The sequence below is a fragment of the Polyodon spathula genome, chromosome 1 (assembly GCF_017654505.1).
Source record: "Polyodon spathula isolate WHYD16114869_AA chromosome 1, ASM1765450v1, whole genome shotgun sequence".
Lineage (NCBI taxonomy): Eukaryota > Metazoa > Chordata > Actinopteri > Acipenseriformes > Polyodontidae > Polyodon > Polyodon spathula.
Window position 1 is genome coordinate 10447571 of NC_054534.1, and position 12105 is coordinate 10459675.

Here is a 12105-nt window from a genome sequence, read left to right on the forward strand (position 1 = left end):
TGTAGTCCTCTCTGTATATCATAAAATAAGTTTTTGGTTTGCTATTTATTTTTTTATCAGAGCTCAATCCTGCACAGCCAAGCTCTACAGCAGCAAAGGTTTTCCTGTCAATTTAGTGGGGTGCTGATTGAAGCATTCAGACAGGCTCAGTGTTTGACGTCGCTCTCAAATAGCCTTATTGTGCAAGTATTTCAGGTAATTATACAGAAGCGATAGTTGTATTATTCAAAAGAAAGTGCTGGTGCGAACCTGGACTGTAATCAATGTATACTAACAGCCTGAAGGAAACAATTAAGCAAAGGGAATATTTAACACAATACAATGAGGGGTGAGCAGGTTTGTTGTCCTAATTTGATATATAAGATGAAAAAACAGGGGGTTGCTGGTCCTTGTTTCACAGATCCTGTGCATGCACTTGATAATGTGTTTGATAGTCTGTGTTACAGCTGCTTAATCCATCACCAAGCGCGTGAATTGATTCTTTTTGAACGCTTTAATTAAGCGACATAGATTGTCTGTTCAATTATTTTAAGGGTAAATGAGTTAAAAAAATATTAAGACTGAGCAAGATAGACTACCTGAAACGCCTGCTGGACGGGTTTATTAGCAGTAATTTTAATTAGCAATTCATTATTGAATACATTAGGAATTTAAGATTACTAAAACCACTACATTATATTCAGTCATTTGGCGACAGGCTGCATCAACTAATAGCCACAGGGCTTTCATTTATTTATAACAACAAAGTTGTGTTACATTGTATAACTTTAGCATCTCACACTACAGTCCAAGTCAAAACAATAGATCCATAATCAATGTTATAATTTAGTGGTAACACTAAGTGTCTTTTATTACTGTGCATTTACCTAGTAATTACACAGTATATACACATCATTACAATGTTATTATGCATACAGTAGTTACAATGTACTTAGTGTGTAAATCTTTTCGCACAATATATGTAAGTACACAATTGTATCAGAAAAGGGTTAGGGCTATGTTTAGAGTTAGGGTTAGTGGGGTTAGGGTTAGGTTTAGGGTTATATCATGCAAAAAAGATTTCAACATTAAGTACATTGTAACAACGCATAATAACATTGTAATTATGTGTAAGTACACATGTATTTACTAAGTAACTACTATTTAAATACACAATGTAAAGTGTTATAATTTAGCTCTATGCTACAGATTCTTATAGTTGTACAGGTCTTCAATTTGACAAAATAGGCAAGATGCTTCTGATTTCATTTGATAAGTCTGTTGGTGCTTTCATCTGAGAGCTGTGGCTCTTTATAGTTCTGTCAGCAAACCCATGCAATAGATTATGTATTAACACATAGACTAGGCAACACTGCTGCATTATACATATTTTACACTACATTCCTTGACCTTTGTCCTCGCCTTTCGAGGTACCCCTGCCCAAAAATGACCTCACAGATAAGTGAAGAGGCAGGGGGAGACGATCATTGGACGTATTGTTTATCAAAGGGCAATAAAATACTAGCTATTAAAGTGCTGATTTGATCTGGTACTGGAAGCATCTCAAATATGCTTGATGTTTACGTGATTTGATCGAAGGTTAAAGTGAGTTCCCTGCCAGAACCACCGCTTTGCTTAATAAGTGCCAGCGCCATCTAGTGATCAGCTCCATTTTGGTCAGGTTTCCTTTTATTCTGCTGAATCATTGCAAACACCATACAAACTAAGAATACAGACCTCTCCATCACTCTGAATCACTGCAAACACCATACAAACTAAGAATACAGTCCTGTCCACCACTCTGAATCATTGCAAAAACAATACAAACTAAGAATACAGTCCTGTCCATCACTCTGAATCATTGCAAACACCAACAAACTAAGAATACAGTCCTGTCCATCACTCTGAACCATTGCAAACACCAACAAACTAAGAATACAGTCCTGTCCATCACTCTGAATCATTGCAAACACCATACAAACTAAGAATACAGTCCTGTCCACCACTCTGAATCATTGCAAAAACAATACAAACTAAGAATACAGTCCTGTCCATCACTCTGAATCATTGCAAACACCAACAAACTAAGAATACAGTCCTGTCCACCACTCTGAATCATTGCAAACACCATACAAACTAAGAATACAGTCCTGTCCACCACTCTGAATCATTGCAAACACCATACAAACTAAGAATACAGTCCTGTCCATCACTCTGAATCATTGCAAACACCATATAAACTAAGACAATGTCACTTGATCTGCTATCTAATGGATGAAGGGTTCCGAATGACCTCCAGCAAGCTCGTAAAGCAGAGCCCCAAAACAATTGCTAGGTGTAAAAACACCAGTGTCACAAAAGGGCAATTGCTTCACAATATTTATTTCTGATGAAGGCTTCATTTATTTATTTTTTATTTTACATCAGTTTTTATCTACCTCAGTGAACTGACTGCAGTTAATTAAGAACAATCGTTTAAGGCAGTTTTATTGAATTATATGGACATTGCCCTATAAAAGCAGGCCTACAAAAAATAGGAAATGACATACAATATTATGTCACATGTATAAAATAATTAAAATGTTAATTCAATAGTGGCATTGTTATTATTTAGGTTAACTGTAAAAAACAAACAAACAAAACACTGTGGATTTTAACTTGATCAACACAGTGACCTAATGATTTTTTTAAAAAAAAACAAGGCATTTCAAACAAGGGCTTTAAAGCAAATTTAGATGATTTAAGTAAGTCATCATGCCAGAGAAGCCCAATTATTTTAATGGTAAATTCACTTTGTTGATATTTTGTACCTAGTTACAGGACAAACTGTGTTTAAATTATCTTAACAGAAAGTGGATCTAAATACTGCCATGGTTTAATTGTTAATATATCAGAATGGCATGACTGAACAAAGCATACAAGTATTTATGTGTGTAAAAGTATGCATGACGACGTGGGTGAGTAAAGCTGGCGACATAGAGTTCTCACCTATTAGATCATTAAAATACACGGACGGCTTATTGAGAACAGGCTGCAAAAATATGAAAAATTTAATAATTTAATACCTCTGCAATCAAAAAACAAGAAAACTCGGACTACATTAAATTCAGCACCATCTCTTTTAGCACTGTACCCTGCCCCCCTCTTTTATTTGAAAAGAGATACAACTGCTTTAATACTCAAAGGTCCCTGTGACAAATGATTGCCAGTTGGCAGCTTATGATTAATGATGTTGGGGTCAGAGGGCATGGTGAAGGTCATGACTCCTTGACTGGAGCTGGGCTCCAGGGACCCTGGAGCTGGAAGACACACATTCCCTTTCAAGCTGCTCTCTGCGGGAGTCCTCCACATGGGATTGCTTCTGATATGTACTTGACACAGGATAAATTCTGTGGCATTTTCATAAACCCTACTTTCATATTCATGGAAAACATGCATGTAAAAGGATCCAGCCTCCGGAGGAAACATCACAAAACGTCTGTAGAAAATGATTTAACTACAACCAACCTGGGGTGGGCACATTGTTAGTTTTGGTTGAAAGTGTTTTTTTTTTTTTTTCTGGGGACTGCTGCCCAGAGTGAATATATTAAAATGATTATACAGTGTACAGTAGGATTCTTTCTAAATGTCTACATCGCATTCCTCTTAAAGGAATAAGAGGTGGAATCACAGCTTTCAGATGTTCTATCCCATATGGAATCTGGGTAAGAGGTCTAGATCATCAATTTTACGAGTGCAATAACATTCTCAGATTTAGGTCACACACCCATCATACACCCTGTGAAATTTTATGTGTTACTTATTTAACATTTAACTAACTAAAGTAAATAAGGAGTCATATGTCTTCAGTTTGCAGTCTCTAGATCATCTTCCATAACTTCAAACACTGAGTCATAAATTGAGAGGCCAAACTATTGGCAAACTGGTAGGCCTACCTTTAGACTAACTCCACTGTCAGTCACTTTAATGCTCTTAAGGGTGGCTGGTTTGAAAAAACGAAGAAGTCTTTAGTTCAAATGTTTGCCTCTCGATTTGTTTCTCATGGTTCTATGTCCTTGACAGACCAAATAATTTTAGATGAAAAACTCAAACATGAATTCCAAGGTAAAACTTTAAAGCAATGAAAGCACTTTACCAAATGTTTGTCTGCAGGACTTTTCCTTCAAGTCTTTCAAGCTTGCATTCCCAATTCCTATTGGAAGTATGTTCTTGAGTCCTCGGTCTTAATAAGAGGTAAGAACAAGCTTTTTAAAGCTGCTTCTTTAACCTTGAGAAAGCTATCTTTATCCTCTGAATGCTGCAGCAAACATCTGACTTCTGCTGAACACTTGAATATATAGCAAAGTTGAGGAATTGGTACATGCAGTGCAACACTTCTGAAGACAAGTCCCTCATTGTAGCTGGCTATCTCCAAAGTGGTATGCCAGCTCATTGAAAGGTTTAGTCTTTATGCAGTGTGTGGTACAGGTAACACGTTCTGTGACCTACTGGAAAACCACAAGGCGTTTTCCTGTGCAGGTGTAGGATTTAAAGCACATCCTCAGAACGAAGCCCCTGCAGTGAAGCTGATACACTGCTCCTCAGCAAGAAAGCTGTTCAAGTGCTGTACTGGCCTTTACTATGACATCATGCAGGACTGCTGTGGTAGGATCGCATTGGGGATGGTGCCGTATTTTAGTGCACTGTTACAGCAAAACTTTCAATCTTTTAGTAACAGTAACAAAGCATGTGTATATCAGTACAGTGCTCCACTTTATAACACTGTAGTGGGGAGCTATGGGTATTATATTATAAAACTGCAGTGTCATGGATATTACAACAATGTAGTGTCATGGGTATTATATTATACCACTGTAGTGTAATGGATATTACAACAGTGTAGTGTCATGGGTATTATATTATAACACTTTAGTATCATGGGTATTATATTATAACACTGTGGTATCATGGGTATTATAACACTGTAGTGCCAGGGGTATTATAACACTTAGGTATCATGGGTATTATATTATAACACTGTAGTGTCATGGGTATTATAATACTGTAGTGCCATGGGTATTATAACACTTTAGTATCATGGGTATTATATTATAACACTGTGGTGTCATGGGTATTATAACACTGTAGTGTCATGGGTATTATAACACTTTAGTATCATGGGTATTATATTATAACACTGTAGTGTCATGGGTATTATAACACTGTAGTGCCATGGGTATTATAACACTTTAGTATCATGGGTATTATAACACTGTAGTGTCATGGGTATTATATTATAACACTGTAGTGTGATGGGTTTTATAACACTGTAGTACCATGGGTATTATAACACTTCAGTTTCATGGGTATTATAACACTGTAGTGTCATGGGTATTATATTATAACACTGTAGTGCCATGGGTATTATAACACTTCAGTTTCATGGGTATTATAACACTGTAGTGTCATGGGTATTATATTATAACACTGTAGTGCCATGGGTATTATATTATAACACTGTAGTGTCATGGATATTATAACACTGTAGTGCCATGAATACCTGCCTCTTGTTATACAATACTTCTTCCTCTGCCTCTTGGTATACAGTACTTCTTCCTCTGTCTCTTGGTATACAGTACTTCTTTCCCTGACTCTGGTATACAGTACTTCTTCCCCTGCCTCTTGATATACAGTACTTCCTCCCCTGCCTCTTGGTATACAGTACTTCTTCCTCTGTCTCTTGGTATACAGTACTTCTTCCTCTGTCTCTTGGTATACAGTACTTCATCCCCTGCCTCTGGTATACAGTACTTCTTCCCCTGTCTCTTGGTATACAGTACTTCTTCCTCTGCCTCTGGTATACAGTACTTCTTCCCCTGCCTCTTGATATACAGTACTTCTTCCCCTGCCTCTTGTTATACAGTACTTCTTCCTCTGCCTTTTGGTATACAGTACTTCTTCGTCTGTCTCTTGGTATACAGTACTTCATCCCCTGCCTCTGGTATACAGTACTTCTTCCCCTGTCTCTTGGTATACAGTACTTCTTCCTCTGCCTCTTGATATACAGTACTTCTTCCTCTGTCTCTTTATATATAGTACTTCTTCCCCTGCCTCTTAGTATACAGTACTTCTTCCCCTGCCTCTTGATATACAATACTTCTTTCCCTGTCTCTTGGTATTCAGTACTTTCCACCTCTTGGTTTACAGTAATTCTATTTACCTTTGTCTGAAAAGTGACTTCAGAGTCAACAGTTTCGGTTAACCCTTTAAGGTACAAAGGACATATGTGTCCCACAAATGCAATTCTGCTAACTTTCTTATTTTTGCAATGAGGTGCACAAAACAGGGTTTAAAAATGATACTTGAGTCACTCTCAAATGTATTTCAAGAAGAAAATTTTGAACAACCACTCCATTCCTTGTGTCCATTCAGGGGTTAAAATTATCTCTAAATTAAATTAGATTCATTATATACTGCAAACAGGTAGTGGTAATGAAAATAAAACACAATTTGTATTTTCCTATCTTTTAAAACGAAACAAAACAGAAGTTGTAATTGATTTCCCAATTACAACGACAGGGCAATGAGATTCAGACAGACAATTCCCAAACACACACAAACACAAACTTAAACACACAGCTGTGTTCTCCAGCCCGCTGGCTTCTGCCTCTTGCCTTCGCTAGATTGTTATTTCAGTTCTTTTTGAAGTGCTCATAATTGGTCCTCCACACAGCCTGTGGTATTGTCCAAAGGCCACAAGGGACCCAGCCTCACACTTGACACCATCTGAATCTTACACCCCAAATGGTCTGTCACCTTTAATTGGCTCTATGCATGGTTTATCTTAGTCATATTCAGCGGACATCAGCTCCATATTCTTGCCTTTGGGAATCTTATCGCCAGGGCTCATGAAATAGATCTAGGTTTGATACTGTTCTGGTCCCTGACATGTAGCCGCTGTATTGGACAGTTCCCACATACAGCAAAACTATACACTTTAGCATATTAATGTGAATGCACTTGACATACTTTGGAGATTCAGATCTGGTGCTGCCAGAAAAGTAATTTTTGACATCCCGCTCACTGAAACGCATGCAAATTGAATATAATACTCTCACTGCAGAGGCTAGTGAATTAGTGCACTGGTCTTTTAGGAGCCATTTTTTAAAAATCTAAACAGTGACAGATATGCATACTGTATAACCACCCGATATTAGTCCTGCTGGTGTTTTACCAAGGTGGATGAATTGACCCCCATAGTACCATCTCTAAAGACAAAACATGTATGGTGGGAAGAGGTCCAAGATAAAACAGCCCCCGGCCAGTTGGAGTAGTGATGAAACAGAATACAGAGGTGGCAGGGTCTAAAGATCCCCTCCATTAAACCCTTGAACCCCAAAGTGTATACAATCATACAGTCATGTGCAACGTCATTAGAACACCTCAAGATGTGTCACCTCTGGGTTTGAGAATTAAAATTTTCAGTCAGTAATCAGTGATATAGAAACAGCAGGCACTCACTCATGGGAAAATGGTAGACCACTCTGTGATTTAATTAGGCATCTTAAACAACTAAAGTCTTACGCATTTTAACATTTGTGGCTGTGTGTTACTTTTTTCTTCCCATTTTAAACTAATTGCACGTGCGTCCTATTAGAAATCATTAATTAAATTAGACAATCACTGCCCTTTTACAAATGCATGTGGCAAAATGAGATGTACAGTATTGGAATGTTCTGAAATCTGGTTTCGATTGGCTGAGAGGGGCTTCATTAATGGTGTTTCCAAACTGTGCTTCTAAAAGGCATGTATGGTGGGGTTATGGTACTGTGGATGCCACTGTATAAAAATCTCTTCTTGAACCCAGACTGCAAACAGCACTCAGTGAGATCATGAGAACTTACAGACTGCCAAACTAGGGAGGAGGTGTCAGGAACGTGTGGTAGCAATGGGCTCAGGGGAGCAGAGTGTCAGTCGCTCAATGGTGAAAGTCAGCTGTGTCTTTCTGAGCTCAGATAAGCCCGCCCCCTCCGAGCGCTGGAATTCATAGGCACAGCTTTCCTAACCCCATCTTATCTTCTCAGGTCTGGATTACATTATCAGGTTAATGACTGGGTCACAGGCCACATTTGGCTACTGTCATTAAACTGAACTTAGAAGTGTTAATTGGTAAGTCTTGATTAGCATTTGTTGACCTTAGGAATTATCAGGGAAGAAGCACTTGGGGAAACAGTCCCTTAATGAGAAGAGAGAAACTAATCTGCCTTATCTACCTTGTTAATTTACAGCTTGAGTCAATTTACAGCCCTGAGCACCGAACGAGGGGTTCTGATATTCTCTGGTCTAGCATGTACGGGAAGCTTTCTGTGTATAGCCGTGTCCAAAATCATCACAACACTTACTATATATCCTTCATATACCCACCAGCATGAAAACCTCTGGAAGGAGAATTTCAATTTTCCGTCAGTTATATAGAAACAATAGGCACTCGTGTGAACTTGTTAAACCACTCTGTGCTTTAAGTAGGCATCTTAAACAACTTCTAAAAAGTATTGTGCATTTAACCATTTGTGGTTTTGTGCTATTTTTCTCTTGCTATTTTAAACTATTAAAGTCATCAATTAAATTAGATAGTCACTCATTCACCTTTTTTTGACAATTATTAAAAACAACTGAGGCAATGCAGTATTGTAGTAAATGCACACGCTAGTGTATGTGCAATACAGACTGTACTGGTGTGTGTGTGTGTGTGTGTATATATATATATATATGCACACATTCCCAAATACAATCCTCCTCATTACAATAATCTTCCTTTTTTTAAAAAATGAAACATGTGAGCCCATTTAAAAAGCTCATCTAGAATTCCAGTGTTTCAGGGTCTAGACTCAGGCGCTGATATTGTACCTGCACAATAAAACATAACACTGCACAGCAGTGCTAAGATATAGGGCAAGGCTTGTGTCTTTCAGTTAATTAGTAAGACATTAACCTCGGCCCCAGACTTTATGTAGTATTGGATAGCCAGTTCATTAATCCAGACACTAACAAAGAGATTAATGTGCTGCACATAATGGCCTCCCTGCTGCTGCACTTCTGGAGCTGTTTGATTGTTTCAGATTGAACGAGGAGGGGAAAGGGGTGTCACAGCTATTGAACTAACTGAAAAGGCAGCAGCTTCTTATTCCCCAAAGCTGGAATCATGAACACAGTGACTGGGTGCAGTCAGGTCAGCCACACTGCTGAACACTCCTGATGTACACTTGTGGCTTAAAGTGTCACCTGTTAAACTATATTTCTCAAAGGCTGTAACATAGACATACTGCAGTAACTACTTCACACCAGCAACCAGTCTCCACAGCACAAAATACCGTGTCTCATCATGATACACTGCAATTAAGACAGGTTTCTTTTTTCTTGATTTGGTTACATTTTGTTTCTATTTACAAGGGCAAGGGCAAAGATAGAAAACTTAACCATTTAAACCTAAATAAGGAAATATTATCGCTTGAGGGGTAACATACAATAATTATTATTGTGGTAAGAACAGAGTGTTTTTTGTTGTGTTACCAACTATTAAAACAACAATAAATTAAAAATAAAAGGCTGTGTAAATAAGTACATGTGCATCTGAAAACACACTGTATTAATAAGATTTTTATAAATAAGTACATGTGTATCTGAAAACACACTGTATTATTTATTTGACAAGTTATTTTTTCAAAGGGTGTCTCCATTGATAGAATCTTCCCACGTCTTTCTGTACATTAAGTAACATCAGGTTGTCTATTAATATTCTGCTTGCCGGGCTTCAAAATGATGTGTATTTGCTGCCAGCTGGTCTCTTCTCTGAGGTTGTCAAGTGTGACAGTACATCCCTGCCTGACTTCACGCCTCACTATATATATCACTATGTAATAAACACACCGGCCAAAATCTCAAGACATACAAAAGCCTTGATGCATACCTGTATTTCGTATCAGGAAGGGTGACATGTTTGCATCAGTGGCTAATACCAGGGGGACACGTCCGTCATCTTATCATGGCTAAGGTAATCACGTCTCAATTTCACTTGATAAACTACCAATGACAGTGACAGCACTAGCATAGCCAAAGGAAACATATGACCAGAATTACAAAGAATAATTTAGAGGTTTTTGTTGTTGTAGTTTTGTTATGTTTTTAAGTTATACGAATTACAGGGTGACACTGTTGTGTAAGAATCCCGCCTTTTCTGAGGGTGTGCGCTTTATTTAAAATACAAATGAAAATAATATTGCTTACTGATAAGGTTGCCACCTGGCCCCACGGGGACACTTTGAGACAGAACAGGATTTTAAAAAGACTACTTAACTGAAAGAAAAGAACATGTTAATTAGCTCCTATACCTTCGATCAAATTAATGATGATACCTAATTACCATGCTCAGCAAACAATTGTATAATTATAATAGTAATGAATACAATATATTACTTTTCATGTATTTCATTATTATTATTAATTATAATAATAATATTTAATTTATTTATTTGCAGACACTAATACGTAAAAATCGTTTACTTTCTGTTTGTTAACAATAAATCTTTAAAACATACAATTACCCTCCCAAACAGTAACATTGCTCAGCTGTTCGGAGGCAGTATGTTGAACAGATTAGAATGACTTGTTTGTTGCGCACAGTAATTCAGCAATATGATTCATTTTAGCAAAGGTGTAGGGCTAATTAAATCTCAAGTGTCCCGGGACTGTGGCGACAGGTGACAAAGCTACTTACTGATAGCAAGTCTGCCTCTTTCCCTTGCATTAAAGTGGTTAAAGATTCAGGGCCCCCAGACTCAGGTGAAAGCTAATAAGTGTAACTTAGCTAGGGCAATTGTGGCTACATAATGCAGCGGCCTCCAGATCACGTTTTAACAAGGTTACTTTCCACATCGACGAGGAAATGATGATTATTAAACTATTTAATTAATTTACCTGTGCAACTCATGTTTTACATTTATAAAACTTGTTTAGGCTCTCCTCTGTACCACATACTACAACATATGTTGTTAATTCAAGCTGAAGAGCAAAAACAAACAGAACTTTCCATCTATCCATCTTTCTCATCTCCCAGCCTCTTTTGGTATGCGGTAAAATGATAGATTCAGCTTTTGGCCTTGTCTATTGCTGCATCCAACAGCACAACACGCTACAACCGTCCTCTAATTTAGCTTTTTAAAACACTGGTAAACAGGCTGTCAATATCCCGTCTGAAAGTTTTTGACGTCCAAAATGGCCGACAAGCTGCTGGCACGTGACTTGTGACATCAGGTGCAAATCAACAATAATTAGTATGAATCAGGCTCTGTGAAACCAGGCAGTCCTGCATTTATAGTAGTCTTTATTCAAAGCTAATAAAACACATATTTACCAAGATCTTAAATACAACGGAAATATGGAAATTAAATTGTTGCACTCAAAGGTCAGAAACAGAACATGTCAACACCAAGGCAAATGCACAGAGGAAAGATGCAAACAAGTGCATGGACATGCAAATGATAATGGAAAAAAAGTGTTTCGACACGTGCTACATTTTTATTGTTTCCTATTGTTTTCACATGAACAGTGCCACTGCTGAATCAAACCCAGGGCAGCATACTCGATCAATCCCCTTGTCTTTAGAGACAACATTCATCTGTCAGACTATATGTGAATCCAGCATGACCCACTGTAGACCAATTACACAATTACAGCTAGACAGCTGTCACAGCCATTCCTGCAGTCAATCAATTCTGATATATTTATTTTTATAAATGGCAGGTATAAGCATAGACAAGCATATATATATATATATATATATATATATATATATATATATATATATATATATATATATATATATATATATATATATATATAGTAATATGGCAGAGAAGGGGTTAAGTTTTCCCTGCCAAAAGACATGTCAGAATGCACATTTGGGTGTTTAATTATTTGTTAATGGTTTAATTGGTTTATTATAAGTTATCCCCTGCACCTGGTGTTAACTGTAAATTACAGCCAGGTGCAGGGTATTTAAAGAAAGCAGCCAGTGTGCTTGAGGCTGTAGTGTGGATAGCCCGGTTGTGAGTGTGTGCAACCGTCAAAAAGGTAGTGTGTGTGTGTGTG

The 12105-nt window shown here is 37.6% G+C and overlaps 1 protein-coding gene across 2 annotated transcripts in view; it reads right to left on the bottom strand.

The window, feature by feature from the left end:
• LOC121314037 (AT-rich interactive domain-containing protein 3A-like) overlaps positions 1-12105 on the bottom strand; it is a 113799-nt gene that overhangs the window by 16553 nt on the left and 85141 nt on the right. The window lies entirely within an intron of this gene.